We start from the raw sequence: 11,897 nt of genomic DNA on the forward strand, positions 1-11,897 counted from the left end.
ACGAGGTAAAATATTTGTTGCAGGTGGCTGATCTGGGGGAAATACAATGTGGCCAAGAACACGGGTTTTAGAATCCAGCAGACTGAAATTAAAATTTACTGGCTCAGTCACCTAACAGCCACATGGCCCTAGGCAAGTTATGAAATTTTTTGAGCACCTGGCTTCTTATATATAAAATGGAGATGACAACAGTACTTACTTCTGAGGGTTATAAGAGAGAACATCATAAAGTTGCCAGCACTAAGCACGGCACAAGGGAAGCACTTAATAAACAACAGTCATTAATAATACATTATGCTGGGGATGCCTCTTATTAACTTTGAGCTTTGAGATTTGGTGTAGGAGCTGTTCTTAGGATGTGAGAACCAGGTGTCTGGGTAGCAACCATGATTCAGCTGTGGTTTCAGGAACCATATTCACTGCCTGGCAATGTGCTTTGGTGCCACCACCCGTCAGGCATCCCTTCATCCTCAGATGGCTAAAAGCTGTCAGTGTCATTCACACAGAACAGTGGTCCACTTTGGGCTTCAACACTTCCATTTTGTTATGCTATTTCAGAGATGATTGAACAAAAAATGGATATGAGCAACCACACAGTCCAAAACCAAAACCTCACACATGAGGAAATTAAATCATTCAATTCAATAAACCCCCTATCTACCTCATATCCCAGATCATTATTTCTTCTAAGTCACTCCTATTCATCCTTCATTAATTGAGTCAGCAATTATTTAATGCTGTATTGTATTCCAGGAAGCATACCAGGCAATGGAGATAACAACAATGAACAAAATGGGCAAAAATATCTGACTTGGTGGAAGTTACATTCTAGTTGGGGAAGACAGACAATAAACAGATAAATGAATGAGTGGTAGAGAGAAAAACAAAGCAGGCTCGAGTGGAGAGGGAATGGAGGAAATGTAGTCTCCCAGTTTATGTAGAGTAGTCAGAGAAATACTTGCTACCAATGGCTTTGAGCAGAAGCCTGAAAAGAGTGTGGGAAAGATATACCTGGGAAGAGAACTCCAGGAAGAGGAAGCCACAAATGCAAAGACCCCAGGTTGGTGCAGCATGAGTTTGATGTGTTGAAAGACCTTCAGGGAGACTAGAGCTTGTACAGTGGTGTTATCAAGAGTGAAAGGAGGAAAAGAGATGAGAGAGATGGTAGAGGGCCAGATAAGGTGGGAACTTATGTACCATGGCAGAAACTTGGGATTTAACTCTGGAAAGACTAGCAGTCGGTGTGGTCTCTGAATAGAACAGAGACATAAGTACACTTAAACTTTTAAAGGATCTCTCTGGATGCTCTAATAAGAATGGACTGCATGTGTAGCAAGGTGAAAACAGAGAAGTCAGTTAGAAGAGACTCCTACGTTATTCTAGGAGAGAGTTAATGGTAACATGGACTAGGAGATGGCAATAGAAGTGGTGAGAAGACTCAGACCTCACTTGCTACAAGGGACCTCTCCGCTCCCTTGTGCTTACAGCACCAAAGCACTTTTACCCTGTATTTTAATAATCTTTCTACCTCTACTGGCTCTGAATTCCTTGAGGTAAGATCCATATTTCATGTACTCCTATAACCTCAGCACCTAATCTAACATCTAGTACAGGGTACACAGTCATAATAAAATAAACAAACTTTTTTTTTTGCTTCCTACTACATGCCAGTACTATAGGGATGAACACCACTGGTCTATGGCCCTAGGGGATAGAGCACTGGATGGTTATTTTATTCAAGAGTGATCCTGAAAGCCCATGGTTTGTTGTGTTTTTTTTTTAACGTTTATTTATTTTTGAGACAAAGAGAGACAGAGCATGAACAGGGGAGGGGCAGAGAGAGAGGGAGACACAGAATCTGAAACAGGCTCCAGGCTCCGAGCTGTCAGCACAGAGCCCGACGCGGGGCTCGAGCTCACGGACCGTGAGATCATGACCTGAGCCGAAGTCGGACACTTAACCGACCGAGCCACCCAGGCGCCCCGGTTTGTTGTTTTTCTGAGGCTAAAAATTGAATTATTTGCTTCAAGACTGGTATGTAAGAAAAAGACACTTTCCAAGCCCCAGTGAGTATCCGGAATATACACCTCAATTCACCTTAGTTTTTCCTCTCCTTTTGTTTCAGTGGCATTTTGAAGGGAAGGGATTCACATATTTCAGGATCCACAAAGATCTCCCTCATAAAGTCAAGAATATGTTATATGATGCAGTCTCAACTTTCATCAGACTCCTATTCTAGTGGGGAGACACAGACTGTAATAAAGTATAAGGGCCATAATAAGGTGGAAAATATGGAAAAGAGACAAAGAAGATATTTCATATCTTAAAATCAATTAATGTAATTACCTCACTAGATGCAGAAAAAGCATTTCATAAAATCTAACACTGCTTTATGATAAAAACCTCAACAGACTAGGAATAGAAGAAAATTTCTTCAACATGATAAAGGGCATTTACAAAAAACCCACTTTAACATCATGCTAAATGGTACAAAAACTAGATACTTTCCCCTAAGATCAGAAAAAACAGAAGGATGTCCACTCTACCACTTTTATCGAACATTGTACCAGATGTTCTAGCAATGGCAATTAAGAAAGAAAGTGAAATAAATAAAACACATCTAAATTGGAAAGGAAGACGTAAAACTATCTCTATTCACAGATGACATAATCTTGTATACAGGAAATCCTAAGGAATCCACTAAAAAAGTACTAGAATTAATAAATAAGTTCAGCAAGATTGCAGAATACAAGATCAATATACAAAAAAATCAATTGTATTTTTATACACTAGCAATAAGCATCCAAAAATGAAATTAAGAACACAATTCCATTTACAGCAACATCGAAAAAAGTACAATACTTAGGAATAAGTTTAACAAAACTTACTAAAAAGCTATAGTAATCAAGCCCTTGTAGCACTGACATAAAGATAGACATGTAGATTATGGATTAGAACTGAGAGTCCAAAGGTAACTTCATATATTTATGGTCAATTTATTTTTAACAAGGATCTAAGATTATTAATGGGAAAAAATATTTTATCAACAAATGCTGGTGGGACAACTGGATAGCCAATGCAAAATAATGGAGTTGGACTCATCTCAGATCACATACAAAAAGGAACACAAAATGGAGCAAAGACCTAAATGTAAGAACAAAGATTATAAAACACTTAGATAAAAATATAGGAATAAATCTTCATGACCTTGGATTTGGCAATGGATTCTTAGCACAAGCTAAGACACAATAAGCACAAGCAAAAAAAGATAAAATAGATAAATTTCATTTCCTTAAATTTAGAAATTATTTTGTCTCAAAGGACGCTATCCAGAAAGTGAAAGACAGTCCACAGAATGGTAGAAAATATCTGCAAACCGCACCTGATTAGGACTTGTATCTAAAACATATAAAAACATTTACACTCAATAATAAAAACACAGAAAACCCAATTTTAAAATGGCCCAAAAATCTGAATAGACCAAGAAAGATATACAAATTGTCAGTAAGCACATTAAAGAGATGCTCAACATCATTAGTATCAGGGAAATGCAAATTGTAACTACTTTACATCCAGTAGAATGGCTATAATCAAAAAGTCAGATAATAAGAAGTATTGGTAAAGATGTGAAGAAATTAGAACTCTCATACACTGTTGGTGGATTATATATAATGCCACAACCACTTTGGGAAATAGTCTAGAAGTTTCTCAAAACCTTATACATAGGTTTAACATTTGACCCAGCAATTCCACTCCTAGGTATATACCCAAGAGAAATGAAAATACATGTCTACCCAAAACCTTGTATATGAATGTGTTTAGCAATATTATTCATAGTATCCAAAAGGCAGAAACTCATGTGTCCATCAATTGATGAATATATAAACAAAATGCTGTAAATCTATACAATGGAATATTATTCAGCCATAAAAAAAGAATGAGGTATGGATACATGTTACAATATGGATGAATATTGAAGACAGTAGGCTAAGTGAAAAAAACCTCTCACAAAATATCACATATCATATTATCTTATTTATATAAAAGGTCAGAAAAGGTAAATATATATATAGACAAACTAGATTAAGGGTTGTTTGGGTTGGGTGGTATCTTAATCAGTTAAGGCTACCATAACAAAGTACCATATACTGGATGGCTTATAAACAACAGAAATATATTTCTCACAGCTTTGGAGACTGGAAGTCTGAGATTGGGGTGCCAGTATTGCCAGGTTCTGGTGAGGGCCCTTTTCCAGGATGTACATTGCTAACTTCTCCCTGTATCTTCATATAAATGAAAAAGACCAAGCTAGCTCTCTGGCTTTTGTTATAATGGTACTCACTCCACTCATGATGGCTTCACTCTATGAACTAATTATCTCTCAAAGGCTCACCTCCAAATACCATCACATGGAGGATTAGATTTCAAGATATGAATTTGGGGGAGACACAAACATTTAGTTCATAACTAATGTAATGGGGGAGTGGGAGATAACAGCTAAAGGGTATGGACTTTCTCTCTGTGGTGATTAAAAGTTCTAAAATGTGTTTAATGATGGTTACAGCTCTGTGAATATATTAAGAAACCACCAAATTATATACTTTAAATTGGTAAGTTGCGTGGAATGTGAAATATATTCCAATAAAGGAGTTGTAAAAACAAAGAGGTAAGGGGGATAGAATGAAAGAATCTAATAAGTTTAATCAGAGGCCCAAAAGTAGGAGAGAAGAGAAAACAGATCAGAGGGGAAATTTGGAGGGGATTTTTCAGAAAATATAAAAGATACCAATCCAAAGATTCAAGAAGCCCAACAAATCCCAAAAATGATAAGTGAAAAGAAAAAAGAAGACAGAAAGAAAGACAGAAAAAAAAGACAGAAAGGAAGGAAGGAAGGAAGGAAAATAGAAGGAAGGAAGGGAGGGAGAAGGACAATTACCTGATATGTGGTACTGTGAAACCACAGAACACCAAAGAGGAAAAAAACCTGTAAAGACTCTCAGAGGAAAATGGCAGAGGAATGAATTAGATTCACAGGTGACTTATCAATAGTAACAATGGAAGTCTAAAGATGGAGGAATTATATGTAAAATGTACTGAAAAAAATTACTATCAATCTATATTTGTGTAAAATAAATAAAAGCTGAGAGAATTTAAATCTAAAAGAATAGGGTAAGGGGCACCTGGGTGGCTCAGTCGGTTGAGCACCTGACTTCATCTCAGGTCATGATCTCATGATTCAGGAGTTTGAGCCCTGCTTCGTGCTCTGTGCTGACAGCTTGGAGCCTGAAGCCTGCTTCAGATTCTGTGTCTCCCTCTCTCTCTGCCCCTCCCCTGCTCATGCTCTGTCTCTCTCTGTCTCTCAAAAATAAAATAAATGTTAAAAAAAAGTATAAAAGAATAAGGTGAGAGAAAACTAGGAAATATCTGGTGTAATTACTTTGTGTAATAGAAAAAGAGCTTTAGCTCTGGAACCACAAGACCTGAATATGAATCAAGGTCCTATTACTACTAGGGAAAATGAAAGTTGTACATGTCACAGAGCCTCTTTATAACTCAGTTTCCTCAACTGTATCACAGGAATGTCTGCCCACTTACCTCACAGAGTTTATACAAAGCTTGAATACAATCACATCTCCAAAATCCCTATGTTAAAAAACAAGACAAGGATGTCCACTCTCACTATAACTATTGAACATAGTACTAGAAGTCTTAGCCTCAGCAATTAGACAACAAAAAGAAATAAAAGACATCCAGGTCAGCAAGGAAGAAGTCAAACCTTCACTATTTACAGACAACATGATACTCAATGTAGAAAACACAAAAGACTGCACCAAAAAATTGCTAGAACTAATACATTAATTCAGCAAAGTCTCAGGATATAAAATCAATGTACAGAAATCTATTGCATTTCTATACACCAATAACAAAGCAGCAGAAAAAGATATCAAGGAATTGATCCCCTTTACCATAAGATCAAAAAGAAATATATACCTAGGAATAAACCTAACCAAAGAGGTAAAAGATCTGTACTCTGTAAACTATAGAACACAAGAGAACACAAAGAAAAGAAAAAGCATTCAATGCTCATGGATTGGAAGAACAAACATTGTTAAAATGTTGATACTACCCAAAACAATCTACACAGTTAATGAAATCCCCATCAAAATACCAACAGCATTTTTCACAAAGCTAGAACAAACAATTCTCAAAATGTGTGGAACCACAAAAGACCCCAAGTAGCCAAAGTCATCCTAAAAAATAGAAACAAAACTGGAAGCATCACGGTTCCAGATTTCAAGCTATATTATAAAACTATAGTCAAGAAGACAGTATGGTCCTGACACAAAAATAGACACATAGATCAATGGAACAGAATAGAAAACCCAGAAATAGACCCACAACTAGATGGCCAACTAATCTTCAACAAGGCAGAAAAGAATTCCAATGGAAAAAAGATAGTCTCTTTAACAAATGGTTTTGGGAACACTGGACAGCAATATGCAGAAGAATGAACCCAGACCACTGTCTTATACCATACACAAGAATAAATTCAAAATGATGAAAGACCTAAATGTGAGACAAGAAACAATAAAATCCTAGAGAAGAACACAGGCAGCAACCTCTTTGACATCAGCCAGAGCAACTTCTTACTAAACATGTTGCCAGAGGCAAGGGAAACAAAAGCAAAAAGGAACTATTTGGACTTCATCTAGATAAAAACTCCTGCACAGCAAAGGGAAAAATCAATAAAACTAAAAGGCATTCAATGGAATGGGAGAATATATTTGCAAATGGCATTCTGATAAAGGGTTAGTATCAAAATCTATGAAGAACATATCAAACTCAACACCCAAAAAACAAACAACCCTGTTAAGAAATGGGCAGAAGACATGAATTGAAACTTTTCCAAAGACATCCAGAGGGCTAACAGACACATGGAAAGAGTGGGGGACAAGCTTAGGAATCCCCCAGGCTTACACCAATGGGTTTACAAGGCACAAAGAAATACAAAGTCAATAAAATGCTCACACCTGAGTTTGGGTAAACCAGATTGGCACTCCAAGAATAGGGGGTGCAAAGACACTCTGAGAATAGGGAGGCACAAAGGTGCCAGGAATAGGGAGGTGCAAAGGCACCCCAAAATAGGGAGGGGTGCTGAGCCCCCAAAAATATATATAGAGAGGCAAAGGCCTGAAATAAAAATGGCGCAAAGGTGTCCAATACATAGGAATAACAAGATTAGATATTCAGGGTGAAAGCACCCCAAATTTAGTACTATAGCAGAAAGCTCCTTTCATAGGAGAATAGGGCCAGGTTAGGTAAATTGGTGAATTGGACTTTGGACCACTGCGCTACAGGCAAGTAGCCCAGAGTGGAGATGGTTAACAAAAGAAAAGGTGGCTTATTAATCCTGCGGTTATTCCCCCTATCTGTCTCATACCCTAGGCTGGCAAAGATAAACAGGCACGGTGCCTCCTGTCTGCTGTTAACAACCATCTACCCATCTGCCCGGCACCTGGATTTTATTTTATATTGACCCAAACCCCAAACACTGTATATCTTCAAAATCTCCTTTCCCTCTCACATCCACAAGTTAATGTTCCTAGTTTGTCTCTTTGTACACACCCATCACATTTGCAAGCCTTCTGATCTGAATAAATACAGGGAAAGGACCCTTATTCAGGGCACTTGTCTTTTTCCAGAACATTATCCATCTCTTGTTTTAATCCTGCATCCACTCTTTTGCTGGCCAAAAGAGAACTTTAGACTTAGAGTTTATGACAGAAAAGATGCTCAACATCAGGTAAATTCAAATAAAAACAATGAAGAGATACTGCCTTATCAGAATGGCTAAAATTAACAAAACAAGAAACAAAGGGTGTTGATGAGGATGCGGAGAAAGGGGAACCCTCTTGCACTGTTGGTGGGAATGCAAACAGGTGCAGCCACTCTGGAGAACAGTATGGGGATTCCTCAAAACGTTAAAAATAGAACTACCCTATGATCCACCAATTGCACTACCAGGTATTTATCCAAAGGATACAAAAATACAGACTTAAAGGGGTACAGGCACGCTGATGTTTATAACAGCATTATCAACAGTACCCAAATTATGGAAAGAGCCCAAATGTCCATAGATTGATGAATGGATAAAGAAGATGTGGTATATATTTAAACAACTGAATATTACTCAGCCACCAAAAGGAATGAATCTTGCCATTTGCAATGACATGTATGGAGCTAGAATATATTATGCTAAATGAAATAACTGAATCAGAGAAAGGTAAATACCCTATTATTTCACTCACATGTGGAATTTAAGAAAGAAAACAGATAAACATATGAGAAGGGCGGGGGGTAAAAGAGAAAGGGAAACAAACAATAAAAGACTCAATAATAGAGAATAAACTGAAAGTTAATGGAAGGAAGTGTGTAGGGGAAGGGCTAGATAGGTGATAGGTATTAAGGAGGGCACATGCTATGATGAGCACTGGGTGTTGTATGTAAGTGATGAATCACCGAATTCTACTCATGAAACCAATATTGCACTATATGTTAATTAACTAGAACTAAGAAAGAAAGAAAGAAAGAAAGAAAGAGGGAAGGAAGGAAGGAAGGAAGGAAGGAAGGAAAGGAAGGAAGGAAGGAAAAGAATGAATTTGGAGAGTCATGCACAAGTTGGTGACGCTGTCCGTGGTTCTGATCTTGCTTGCTAAGATAAAAGTTTTTCCCAACCTGGGAGAGTGGTGATCAATGAACCTCTTTCAGGAATTCTTTTAAAATATAGGAAGGGGTGCTTGGATGTTACAGTTGGTTGAGTGTCTGACTCTTGATTTCATCACAGGTAATGATCCCAAGGTCATGAGATTGAGTCCCATGGCAGGCTTCTGAACTGAGCATGGAACCTGCTTAAGATGCTCTCTGTCTCCTTCTGCCCCTCTCCTCAGCTCATTCTCTCTCTCTCTCTCTCTCTCTCTTTCTCTCTCTCCCCAACTCTATCTCTATCTCTCTATCTCTTTATCTCTCTTTAAAATAAAAATAAATAAAAACCAAACATATAGGGAAAGGCAGTGATGTGAGAGAAGGGAAGGAGGGGAAAAGGGCAGGACAGAAATAGAGAGGGGGAATAAGACCATTGTAAAAGCAGACACCTCTGAAAGATTAATTAGCCAAGGAAAGAAGAAGATTGTTATTCTATCTTTCAAACAATTGTAGTTACCAAGAAGCCATGACCAACCATAATTGAAATGTGAATTACAAAATTACTGAGGGAAAGTAGGAAATGTTTCAAGGGTACCAAGTGATGCCAACATTTGCTAGTGTTGACACAAGTAAATAAGTTATTGGGGGTGGATGAGAATAGCAGGTAGTAGAGATAGTATGATTGACTTATGTCATGCCAAAGTTTGCATGGTTTTTCTTTGTTTTTATTTTATATATCTTGATGTAAACTGAGACCCATGTGCTATAATTTACATAGCTTCTTTCAAGTTCTTGTGCAAATCCTATTGTATCTCCAACAGCTAAATTATTTTTCTCCCTGAGAATTTGAGGGGCATTCCCTTCCACCATCTCCCTCCTCCTTTGCCCATACCTCTCTCAGGCCAGCACTGACAGTACACACCACCTTGAGTACACTCAGCTGCTCAGCCACTGAAAGTTGACAAATTGCCAGTTCTTTCAGCAGACAGCAATTCTTCATAGCTTATTTTCAAAGCACTTGAACTCTATAATGTATGCTCATTCTGCTACAAGGAATTACAGAAAATTGATACACTCCTCAATACCAAGAAGCAGAATTATTGTTCTTGGTCTGGGTGTTTACATGTCGTCTGGGCTTCAGGGCACATGAGGAGAAACTGCAGAATTGAGGGCAATGTTCAAGGGGCCTGGAGTGTGAGATGGCTGAGAACTGCTCAGAGGCTGGTAAGGACTTCTCTGCGGAGTAATCATGGGCATCAGCACAGAGGGGTCACAGCTAGAAATCAAGGCCAGCTGGAGTGTTCCACATGGGAGATAATTCTATTCAGTCCACTCTGTTGGCCTTTTTATTCTCAATATAATTTCTCAGTATTGCAGAATGTCAGAGATAGAAAGGACTTAAATAAAGTCCATGTTTTCCATCGTTCTCATTTACAAGCAGATAACAAAAAAACCCTGAAATCCAGAGAGGTTAGGTGACTTCCAAGGTCACAGAATTAGTGAGATAATCAAGGCTGGAATCCAAGGCTGTGATTCACATCCAGTGCCTATTCCATTACACTATGGTCACTCTGGCTTACCCACTTACTATTTATGTGTCCATAAGTAAGTTAACTACCTTCTCTGTGCTCTCATTTTCTTATCTGTTGAAAGGGGACCTAATTAGAACCCTTCTCTTTGGGTTCATGAAGACTGAGTGAGATAATTCTAAGAAGTGCCTAGCATAATGTCTGGCTCATAGTGAGCATTCAATAAATGACAACTCTCATTATTATTACTAGTGTTATTAACATTTCCATCTTAAACATGAAGAAACTAAGTATTAGAGCCCCAAAAAGACTTGACAAAAGAATAATATTTTAAAATATTTGCTTTTTGGAGAGAGGAGCCAAGGTGGTGAAACAGAATGGAAGTTTTTTTGTGTCTCGTATCCCTGAAATACAGCCAGATCAACACTAAACCATCCTGCACACCTAGGAAACTGATTGAGGATTAACACAGCAATCTACACAACCTGAACCATAGAACTCAGCAGGTATGTGGTGCAGAGAGGTGAAATGGGGGAGAGAAAAGCCACAGAGGGCAGAGAGCTGTTTTGCTTGTGGAGAGAGAACAGAGATGGGGGAGAGTATGGGAAAAGCACCCCCCCCAAAAAGCAGCTGGAGAGAAAGTGAAAAAGTGGAAACAGCCACAAGGACTGAAATAGAAAGGGAGAAAGGAGAAAGGAGGGGGTTTAAATTCCATTAAGACTCTGTAAACAGGGGGAGCGCATAGTCTGAAACTCTGCAGCTTGATACCTAGCAGTGCTCTGGTGAGAAGGGTGAATCCCCAGGAGCAGAGTGAAGTCCGGGGGTGCTCGGACCACATGGGGGGAGGTAGTTCCCCTGCTGGGAGGACATTTGGTAGAGGCTGTGTGCCCCCCCAACAGGTAAAGGCCCCGGAGAACAACCCCAGAGAACCCAGGACCCTGGAGAACAACCACATTCACTGGTGCTGGAACAAGGTCATTAAGAGTGAAGCCTGGTGCCAGATGTGTGTTGTGGTTTTCCATAATCCCTGAAACACTGCTGCTACACGATCATGTGAACTTTTTCTGGGGTGGGCTGGCACCCGGCCGCAATCTCTGGGCATCAGCAGCAGCACGGTCCCACAAATGTTCCTGGGTGCAGCCAGCACCTGGCCATTGCTCAGTGAGACCCTCCCACAGAGGGGAAGATCAGGTCAAAGCTGCAGTCCCTCAGAAGTAAGGGGACGGGAAAAACAGCCACATCTGAGATAACTCAGGAGGGAGGTGCCGTCTTGGGCTTGGTCATGGACAGTGTAAAAGAGGGGAGTGGACAGAAGCCAGAGACAAAGGACAGGTGCATAATTGCTGATCGGGGAGAACAGTGTTCCGATATTAAATACTGGGCAGCTGGGTGATGCCATTTTCACCCCTCCTGCGCATGCGCACATACACCTACAAGTGCCACAACAATCTACCCCAGTAAGCTGAGCAGCACCATCTAGTGGAGAATGGAGCTGTTACACTAAGCTCTGCCCAACTGGGCCAACTTCACTCTTCAGGAAGACCACAAGTCTTTCTGCCTGTTTAGTTTACAGACAATAAGTCTGTAGTTGACTTCTCGGGGAAAACAATGTAATTTCAATCGTATTTCAGACTGTTCACTGGTCCATCTATTAAATTTTCTTTT

This window comes from Panthera uncia (assembly GCF_023721935.1).
Source record: "Panthera uncia isolate 11264 chromosome A1 unlocalized genomic scaffold, Puncia_PCG_1.0 HiC_scaffold_17, whole genome shotgun sequence".
Classification (NCBI taxonomy): Eukaryota; Metazoa; Chordata; class Mammalia; order Carnivora; family Felidae; genus Panthera; species Panthera uncia.